The sequence below is a fragment of the Protomyctophum parallelum genome, assembly GCF_964188405.1.
Source record: "Protomyctophum parallelum genome assembly, chromosome: 15".
Classification (NCBI taxonomy): domain Eukaryota; kingdom Metazoa; phylum Chordata; class Actinopteri; order Myctophiformes; family Myctophidae; genus Protomyctophum; species Protomyctophum parallelum.
Window position 1 is genome coordinate 20,161,989 of NC_139710.1, and position 8,645 is coordinate 20,170,633.

The following is an 8,645-nucleotide window of genomic DNA, read 5'->3' on the forward strand; positions in this document are numbered from 1 at the left end:
AGGCCATCTCCCACCTCCAGGTAGACTCCATCACACAGCTCTGTCACCTCCAGGTAGACTCCATTACACAGCTCTGTCACCTCCAGGTAGACTCCATCACACAGCTCTCCCACCTCCAGGTAGACTCCATCACACAGCTCTCCCACCTCCAGGTAGACTCCATCACACAGCTCTTTCACCTCCAGGTAGACTCCATCACACAGCTCTGTCACCTCCAGGTATACTCCATCACACAGCTCTCCCACCTCCAGGTAGACTCCATCACACAGCTCTGTCTCCTCCAGGTAGACTCCATCACACAGCTCTCCCACCTCCAGGTAGACTCCATCACACAGCTCTGTCACCTCCAGGTAGACTCCATCACACAGCTCTCCCACCTCCAGGTAGACTCCATCACACAGCTCTCCCACCTCCAGGTAGACTCCATCACACAGCTCTGCCACCTCCAGGTAGACTCCATCACACAGCTCTGTCTCCTCCAGGTAGACTCCATCACACAGCTCTCCCACCTCCAGGTAGACTCCATCACACAGCTCTGTCACCTCCAGGTAGACTCCATCACACAGCTCTCCCACCTCCAGGTAGACTCCATCACACAGCTCTGTCACCTCCAGGTAGACTCGATCACACAGCTCTCCCACCTCCAGGTAGACTCCATCACACAGCTCTCCCACCTCCAGGTAGACTCCATCACACAGCTCTGTCACCTCCAGGTAGACTCCATCACACAGCTCTGTCACCTCCAGGTAGACTCCATCACACAGCTCTGTCTCCTCCAGGTAGACTCCATCACACAGCTCTCCCACCTCCAGGTAGACTCCATCAAACAGCTCTGTCACCTCCAGGTAGACTCCATCACACAGCTCTCCCACCTCCAGGTAGACTCCATCACACAGCTCTGTCACCTCCAGGTAGACTCGATCACACAGCTCTCCCACCTCCAGGTAGACTCGATCACACAGCTCTGTCTCCTCCAGGTAGACTCCATCACACAGCTGTCTCCTCCAGGTAGACTCCATCACACAGCTCTCCCACCTCCAGGTAGACTCCATCACACAGCTCTGTCACCTCCAGGTAGACTCCATCACACAGCTCTGTCACCTCCAGGTAGACTCCATCACACAGCTCTGTCTCCTCCAGGTAGACTCCATCACACAGCTCTGTCTCCTCCAGGTAGACTCCATCACACAGCTCTGTCTCCTCCAGGTAGACTCCATCACACAGCTCTGTCTCCTCCAGGTAGACTCCATCACACAGCTCTCCCACCTCCAGGTAGACTCCATCACACAGCTCTGTCTCCTCCAGGTAGACTCCATCACACAGCTCTGTCTCCTCCAGGTAGACTCCATCACACAGCTCTGTCTCCTCCAGGTAGACTCCATCACACAGCTCTGTCTCCTCCAGGTAGACTCCCTCACACAGCTCTGTCTCCTCCAGGTAGACTCCATCACACAGCTCTGTCTCCTCCAGGTAGACTCCATCACACAGCTCTGTCACCTCCAGGTAGACTCCATCACACAGCTCTGTCTCCTCCAGGTAGACTCCATCACACAGCTGTCGCTACAATTATGTTGTGTCTTTCCTACTCCTTAAAGGTTTCACATGTGACATTAATTCATTTATTTTTAATGTCACAATGACACAATCCCTTTAATGTTTTGCAAATTCATCCATCCATTCATCTTCATCCGCTCATCCGAAGTCGGGTTGCATAGAGTTCCAGACTTCTCTTTCCTGGGCCACGTTAGCAGGGGAACCTCCCCTGTTGTTGCTACCTTGTCGTGGTGGGGAGGCTTGTGTGCCTCTGTGACCCTGAGGACTATACCGGTGGGGGTTATGCCCCCGGTAGGTACAACCAAGCCCGGCAGGTTTCAGGTTAGAGGCCAGTCCAAAAGCAGCATTGCCATCAACCATTAGCAGTAGGATGGTTGGAGGAAGATTTGACGGATTTATGCATTTGTCATACATGTTTTTGATGTTATTATATGAAGTCACAATATTTTTATGAAATGGTTCATGAAAGTCTGATCAGTGTGTTTGATATCATTAACAAACAACAATGTAAATATTATACATTTTGGGGAAAAGTAATTTTCGTGATATGCAAATGTGGGCATATTCAATATATATTAAGCTAATTTGCGTATTCAAATTAAGTTTCAGAGAAACTTGTAATACAAAAAAGTTTAGTTTTCAGGTTAAGATTCATTGTGGAAAGTTTCATTGTGATAGAACAAAAGAAAAAAAAAAGCCCATTAGGGTGTTTAGTTTTCTCGAGGTATTATCACACATCTTGAATTGATGAGAATTAAACATATTTCCGCATCTAGGATTTCTTAGGACTTTTAGTATGTTATTCTAGACACCTCATAGAAATGATATCTGTTGAAAAAAAAACTATTTTAATTAGTCTGTTTTTTGGGTCTAAAATGGGCTAGATTGCCTGGACTATAATGAATACAGCAGAGAGAGAGAGAGCGCGACAGAGAAGAGAGAAAATACAGAGGGACAGACAGGCAAAAAAGCCACTGAAAGAGAGAAAAGACTGAATGAAAACGAGTTCATGAAAGAGGCCAAATGAGAGAGAGCGACGGAGAGAATAGATAGAGTTGCATTAATGAGGAAATGAAGTGAGTATAGGAGAGTGTGTGAGTGGGAGTGATGGCAGAGACTCAGAGAGGATATAGAAAAGGGAATGAATGGAGAGAATGTCAGCAGTCGACTATGTCTACAGTAGCCTACCGTCAGTTGCACTTGCACCATCATTGTCTTCACCAGGCGACGACGACGACACATTTGCCAATTGCCACCCAGCCCCACCCCCCTGCCCGCTCGCCCCAATATTGTATTTTATAAAAGTTAATTGATCACCATGCAGAGCCTGTTACAAACATGGTATCATCATTAAACACATGAATTAAAAAATGTGTTTAATAAACATCACAAAGACAAACTTGCTTTTGTCCATTACTGAAGACTAGCAACTTAGCAAGAATGATAAATAACATAATGACAATGATCACTTTTTTTTAATGAAAGTCTACAGTAACTTTTTTCCATCAGTATAATTATTGGCAGGACGTCAGGTTTAACTGTGAGCAATATTTGGGGGGACATCATATGTCCAGCAGTGACGGGCGGGACAATGCACTCCCTGCACAGGAGTAGGCTACTCCCTGCACTCCCTCCCTCCTACCTCCCTCCCCCCTGGCACAGTTAGTTGGCTGTGTCTACTGTCAATTGGCTGTGTCTACGGTCAGTTGCCTCTGTCTATTGTCAGTTAGTTTCACGTGGCCAGGCGAGTTGCCTCTCACCATTTTCAAACGCTTCCGTCTGGAGCACGGAAGCTCTGATCATGAGTAAATAAAGCGGAGGTGAAGCCTATCCTCCCCACTTCAGTTTCGTCTTTACAGTTGCGCAAAAGTATTCTAATATTAAATCGAAATAATCTAAGCATAAGAGCTTGCTGCTTAGCAGAAATGGAAATAAAATAAAATGTGAAGATATTTTTGTGAACGGAAATCTCTATAGCATTCGGAGATTGTGGAATAATTGTCGGCTACACATAAGACTTAAGACTTTTTTTGTCAGTTGACTGTGTTTACCATTAGTTGTCTCTGTCTAGTAGTGTCTACGGTCAGTCGGACATTTCTATGGTCACATTCGTCTCTGATGCTTTGATGAATTGAACAATGTGGACCCTGTTGTAAACAAGTGTAATGCTTAATTGGGTCGTCCACTCACAGTTAACAGTCTTTGTATTGAGTTTGTGCTTAAAATGTACTGTAAATTCTACAAACTGTTAATAAATATTTCAATCAATCAATCAATGATGATTGGGGGGGTGGCCGGGGGTAGCCTATTAGTCCACAGGCCTGGACACATTAATGAGATGCGGGAAAGGTGAAGGGAAGAGAGAAAGATCTAAAGGTCTGTGTGGGGAAACAGCAACATGGCTATTAATGTTCGGCAAATCATGTCAAATTAGCATTTGTTAAATTTCTTCAGTTCCTGATACGTTAATAGAGACTTAATTGTAAGCATATATTGTAAGCATATACAGTAATTAGAGGTTAAAATGCCACATATTCTGCAAGTATACAACATCTAAGACATTTAACAGTGAACTTATACAGTACAGTTGTTTTGTCTTAATTGCATATCATAATTATGAATATGTAAATAAGAATTAGTTCTTAATAATCTGCCTGATTAAATAAAGGTTAAACAAATCAAATATTAAATGAAATTAAAACGTTCCCTCCGTCAACGTTCCCTCCACCCTATCAGCTCTACACAGAGCTGTAGCCGCAGTCACCTATTTAAGTGGGTCTGGGTGACACAATGATTAAATGTAATGCCACTGCAGAGGCTATGTGATTCTGTATTCTGTGTTTAATGAGAGAGAACCAGTGAAAGATGGAGACAATGAACCCCAGTAAATGCTGCACCGGTAAATGCCTATTTGTAGGCTACAGCAAAATGGATGCCTGTGTAACGTCATATTTGAACACTTGGAGAATTAATGCTCATGAATGATGATCAGTAATAAGTCCACCAGCTCGTTTATAAATCATTTACTGACGCTCCTCTCGGTCTCTGGGCGAGATTAGCGGGGGAAATTCATAGGATGGGGCGTAAGGGGTGGAGGGATTGGAAGATGGAGGTTTCTATGGCAACACTAATGACACCCACCCACTCTGCCCATGCCCCCCCCCCCCCCCCCCCCAGTAGGTAATTGCGGAATGGCTCAAACATCTATGAACATATCTCCGTAGAGTGCGCAACATCAACTTCTGGCGAAATGCATCCATGTAATCTTTGATGTCATCATGTAAGGATAAAGGATAAGATAGGATCAGACAACAGTAACGCAATATAGCAGCAACGCCACAGCAGACGTTTTAAGACGTAGGCCTATCATGCTTTTAGAAGAGCTTTTGAAAGTGTTTCGAGAAGAGTTTAAACCTGGGCGATTTTCATTATGTTTATGTGATTTTGATTTTCAAAATGTTGCTGATGTTTGAGGTAGCTGGTGGTGCATGGTGGGTACCTTCATGCTGCTCAGTGACATCATAGAAGGTAGCATATACGTGTGTCACACCAAAGGAGAAATATAGTGATTAGTGTATAGGGTTAAATCACCTCCTTCAAGTGAGTTTCTGCTAATGGCTCAATAAGTAAATATAACAATAAGTAATTAAACACAATTATTAAATAGTTATCATGCCACCTGCTATGAGCTGCAGCCTGATAATGCCATGGGTACCAAAGGTATGTCCTGTCTTCTTTCAATAAGACACTTTAATACCAAAATGGGAAAATGTACATACATTGGTACATATTGCAGACTTTGTGCACATGTCTCACTGCATGGTCCTATAATGCCTGGTTTATGATCTTTGTAAATCATTTCAACTGTACAGAGATTACACAATGCGGAGGATGTAGGCGAGATTTATTGCGGATAGATTGATACAAGTATGGAGCTGGGATTGGGTGAATGGACAGAGCAGGTGACTGATGCATGATAAACAGAATGATGAGGAGGAGACATGGTGAAGGAGCTTTGGCGTGAGCCCCCGTGGGGACGGGCAGGAGCCTCGGCTCGGATCCTGCCTGGCGAAGGCAGGGGGGCTCTTGAGCCTGCCCCCCAAAGGAATTAAGAGAGTACGCGCCTGGAGGAATGGTGCAAACTTCTGAAGGAAGGAGTAAATTCAAGTTTACCTGGAAGGGACTATACAAACGATGTTGGCGAGATTCCCTCGACGAGCCGGGGCCTTTAGCGAGAAGGGATCCATGGGAGAGTGGGGAAGGCCCCACGCCATTGGAGCCTCACGATGGCTGGTGCTGCCGACATGGGAGCCTTCGCGGAAGGGGCTTGTGGGAGAATGGTTAGTAGGTATGGTTGGTAGGCGAACAGCCCGATGGTTAGCGAGCCTCTGGATGGTTAGCCGGAAATCGTTTGTCGGCAGAGTCTGTTGGGATGAGAGTAAGGTTGATTAGCATGGCATGAATGAAACGTGAATGGAATGATTATTTAGCAGGCGTAGGAGCAGGCGTCCTCTCGACAGAGGGTTGCGCAATGAAGGCAATTTCGCCTGACGGAACAGGGGAGCTCCCGGCGGAGAAAGCCGACGAGGCCGGAGGACGGGCGTAGGAGCGGGCGACCTCTCGGCAGAGGGTTGCGAGATGGAGGCAATGAGTGAGAAGTTGTTTCACCTGACGAGACGGGGAACTCCCGACGGAGGAGGCCAGCGAGGCCGGAGGACGGGACGGGCGGCGTTTTGGTAGGAGAGAGTGAGCGTCCGCACTAGTGGACGCCATGGACTTCTGGGCATCAAGCACGGATGCGGCAGAGGGTCTGACGTAGGAGGGGTGCAGGGTGAGGGCAGGAACGCCACTGGCAGCAGCGGTGGTGGCAGTTCCGATTCTCGGGGAGTGGCTGGAGTAGCGGTCAGGAGGGAGACCCCATCTTACGAGCAGTGAGCGGAGATGGGAGGTGAACTCTCTACGTCGTCCTCAGACGAGCCCTCCATCGTCGTCTCCAGTCATCTCGGTTCTCCGTACATCTGGCCGGCTCCTTCGTGCTTTCCGCACCAGTATCTTTCTTTAGTGCGTCCACGTAGGTAGGTGTGGGACGTCCTCTCGATCGTCGGTTCCCACGGTGCAGCCTTTGGCCGGGAGTTCTTCATGGCGGTGGCAGTGACCAGCTAGTCTCATTCTCCTCACTGCTATCTTCTCTGTTATACTTGGTAATGCCCCGTACGGACGCTTGGTGATGTGCTCGACCTGGTTGATGTTAAGTACCACACGTAACATTCTGGTGTAGCACCCGTCCGGGGATTTCTGTAGGGCTTGTGTGAGTGTCCAGCATTCATAGCCGTAGCGGAGGACGGACTCCGCGGTAGCAGGGGAGAAACTGATATGGAGGGGGAGGAGCACGGAGGAGAGGTACCCGACCACCCGACACGACCACCAGTCATGGATCTCTGGGCAACGAGCGAGACCTGGGCATCGTGTTGTTTGACGAACGCGGGCAGACCCAAGGGGAATGGTTTGACGAACATAGGTTTCTTGAGCTATGGCTGACGCAACGGACATGGAACTGATATTATTATTAATGTTGTGACCGACTGCGGGAAACTATTCCGCTTGGAATTCCCCCCCAAAACTGAAGTGGGAGCGTAGCACGGTGGCCTGAGCTCTCCGAGCAACGGAGGCTGCGAATAGGTTATGGCTTATGAGGTGAGTGGTTTGAGACGTTGTGGGTGGTTGCCTATGTGTTTAGACATTACGGTGCAGTTGGGACGTTACGTTGCATGGCTGCCTATGTGTTTAGACATTACGGTGCGGTTGAGACGTTCCGGTGCATGGCTGCCTGTGTTTAGACATTACGGTGCGGTTGAGACGTTACGGTGCGTGGCTGCCTATGTGATTAGACTTTACGGTGCGGTTGAGACGTTACGGTCCGTGGCTGCCTATGTGTTTAGACATTACGGTGTGGTTGAGACGTTACGGTGCGTGGCTGCCTATGTGTTTAGACATTACGGTGCGGTTGAGACGTTACGGTGCGTGGCTGCCGAGCTTGGCTGGTGCAGTGCATGGCTGCCGAAGAGTTTAGCTGTTGCAGTGCATGGCTGCCGAAGAGTTTAGCTGTTGCAGTGCGTGGCTGCCGACTGAGTTTGGCTGCTGCAGTGTGTGGCTGCCGACTGATTTTAGCTGTTGCAGTGCGTGGCTGCCGACTGAGTTTAGCTGTTGCAGTGCGTGGCTGCCGACTGAGTTTAGCTGCTGCAGTGCGTGGCTGCTGATGGGATTAGATTGCGCTGGATGGCTGACGAGGAGTCCGGCTCGGTGGGGGTCCGTGTTGAAGAGAACCGGTGGACGAAGAGGCCTAGCCGAGAACCTGGCCTTCCCGGCATGCGTGAGCGGTGCTCGATTCCCTGATGGTCGCCGAGCTGGTAGCTGGACAGGAGGAGCACAAGCATAGAGTTAGTATGGTCGGACCGACGTAACAGTTGGAGTGTGAGTGGAGTCTTAAGACTTAGTTGAGGCTGGAGCAGGAGAAACAGTGCAGTTGACGGGTGAGTAGCAAGGAATACCAGACGGAACACGACCACCCTGAAGACAAATCATTTGTATATTTCTGCACTATACCTGCATCGAGTTAGTGTGACTGTCGTGTTGAATGCGGAAAGCGGTCGAAGAGGGTGAGTGGAGTGATGCGTGCTGCGGTTTGGTCATGTCGTGACCATGAGAGATGACTGCCTGTGTAGCATTAACTGAAGCTGGGGTGCGACGGACGTGTGAATGGCAAATCAAATCTCGCGTTTGAGTGAAACGTGACGAGTCCTAAATGAGCGATTTAGGGAGACAGCGGGAAGCCGCTCCGTGCACTTGAGCCGATTCCTGAGCAAACGCAATGTGATAATCACACCCGTGTGAAGTGAGGGGCGCTGGTGTAAAAAGGGCTAGCTCGAGTTGACTAGGTGATGAAAGGTCATGTGAACGAACGGTGCCGGCATGAACATTAAATGCTGTGAATGAGGAAAGAGGACAATATGGCAAGCATTTTGCAGCTGATTGAACGTGTTCACGCTCGACGGCGTCAACTCCGTGGGTGCGCAGGAACAGAAGCACCCGCG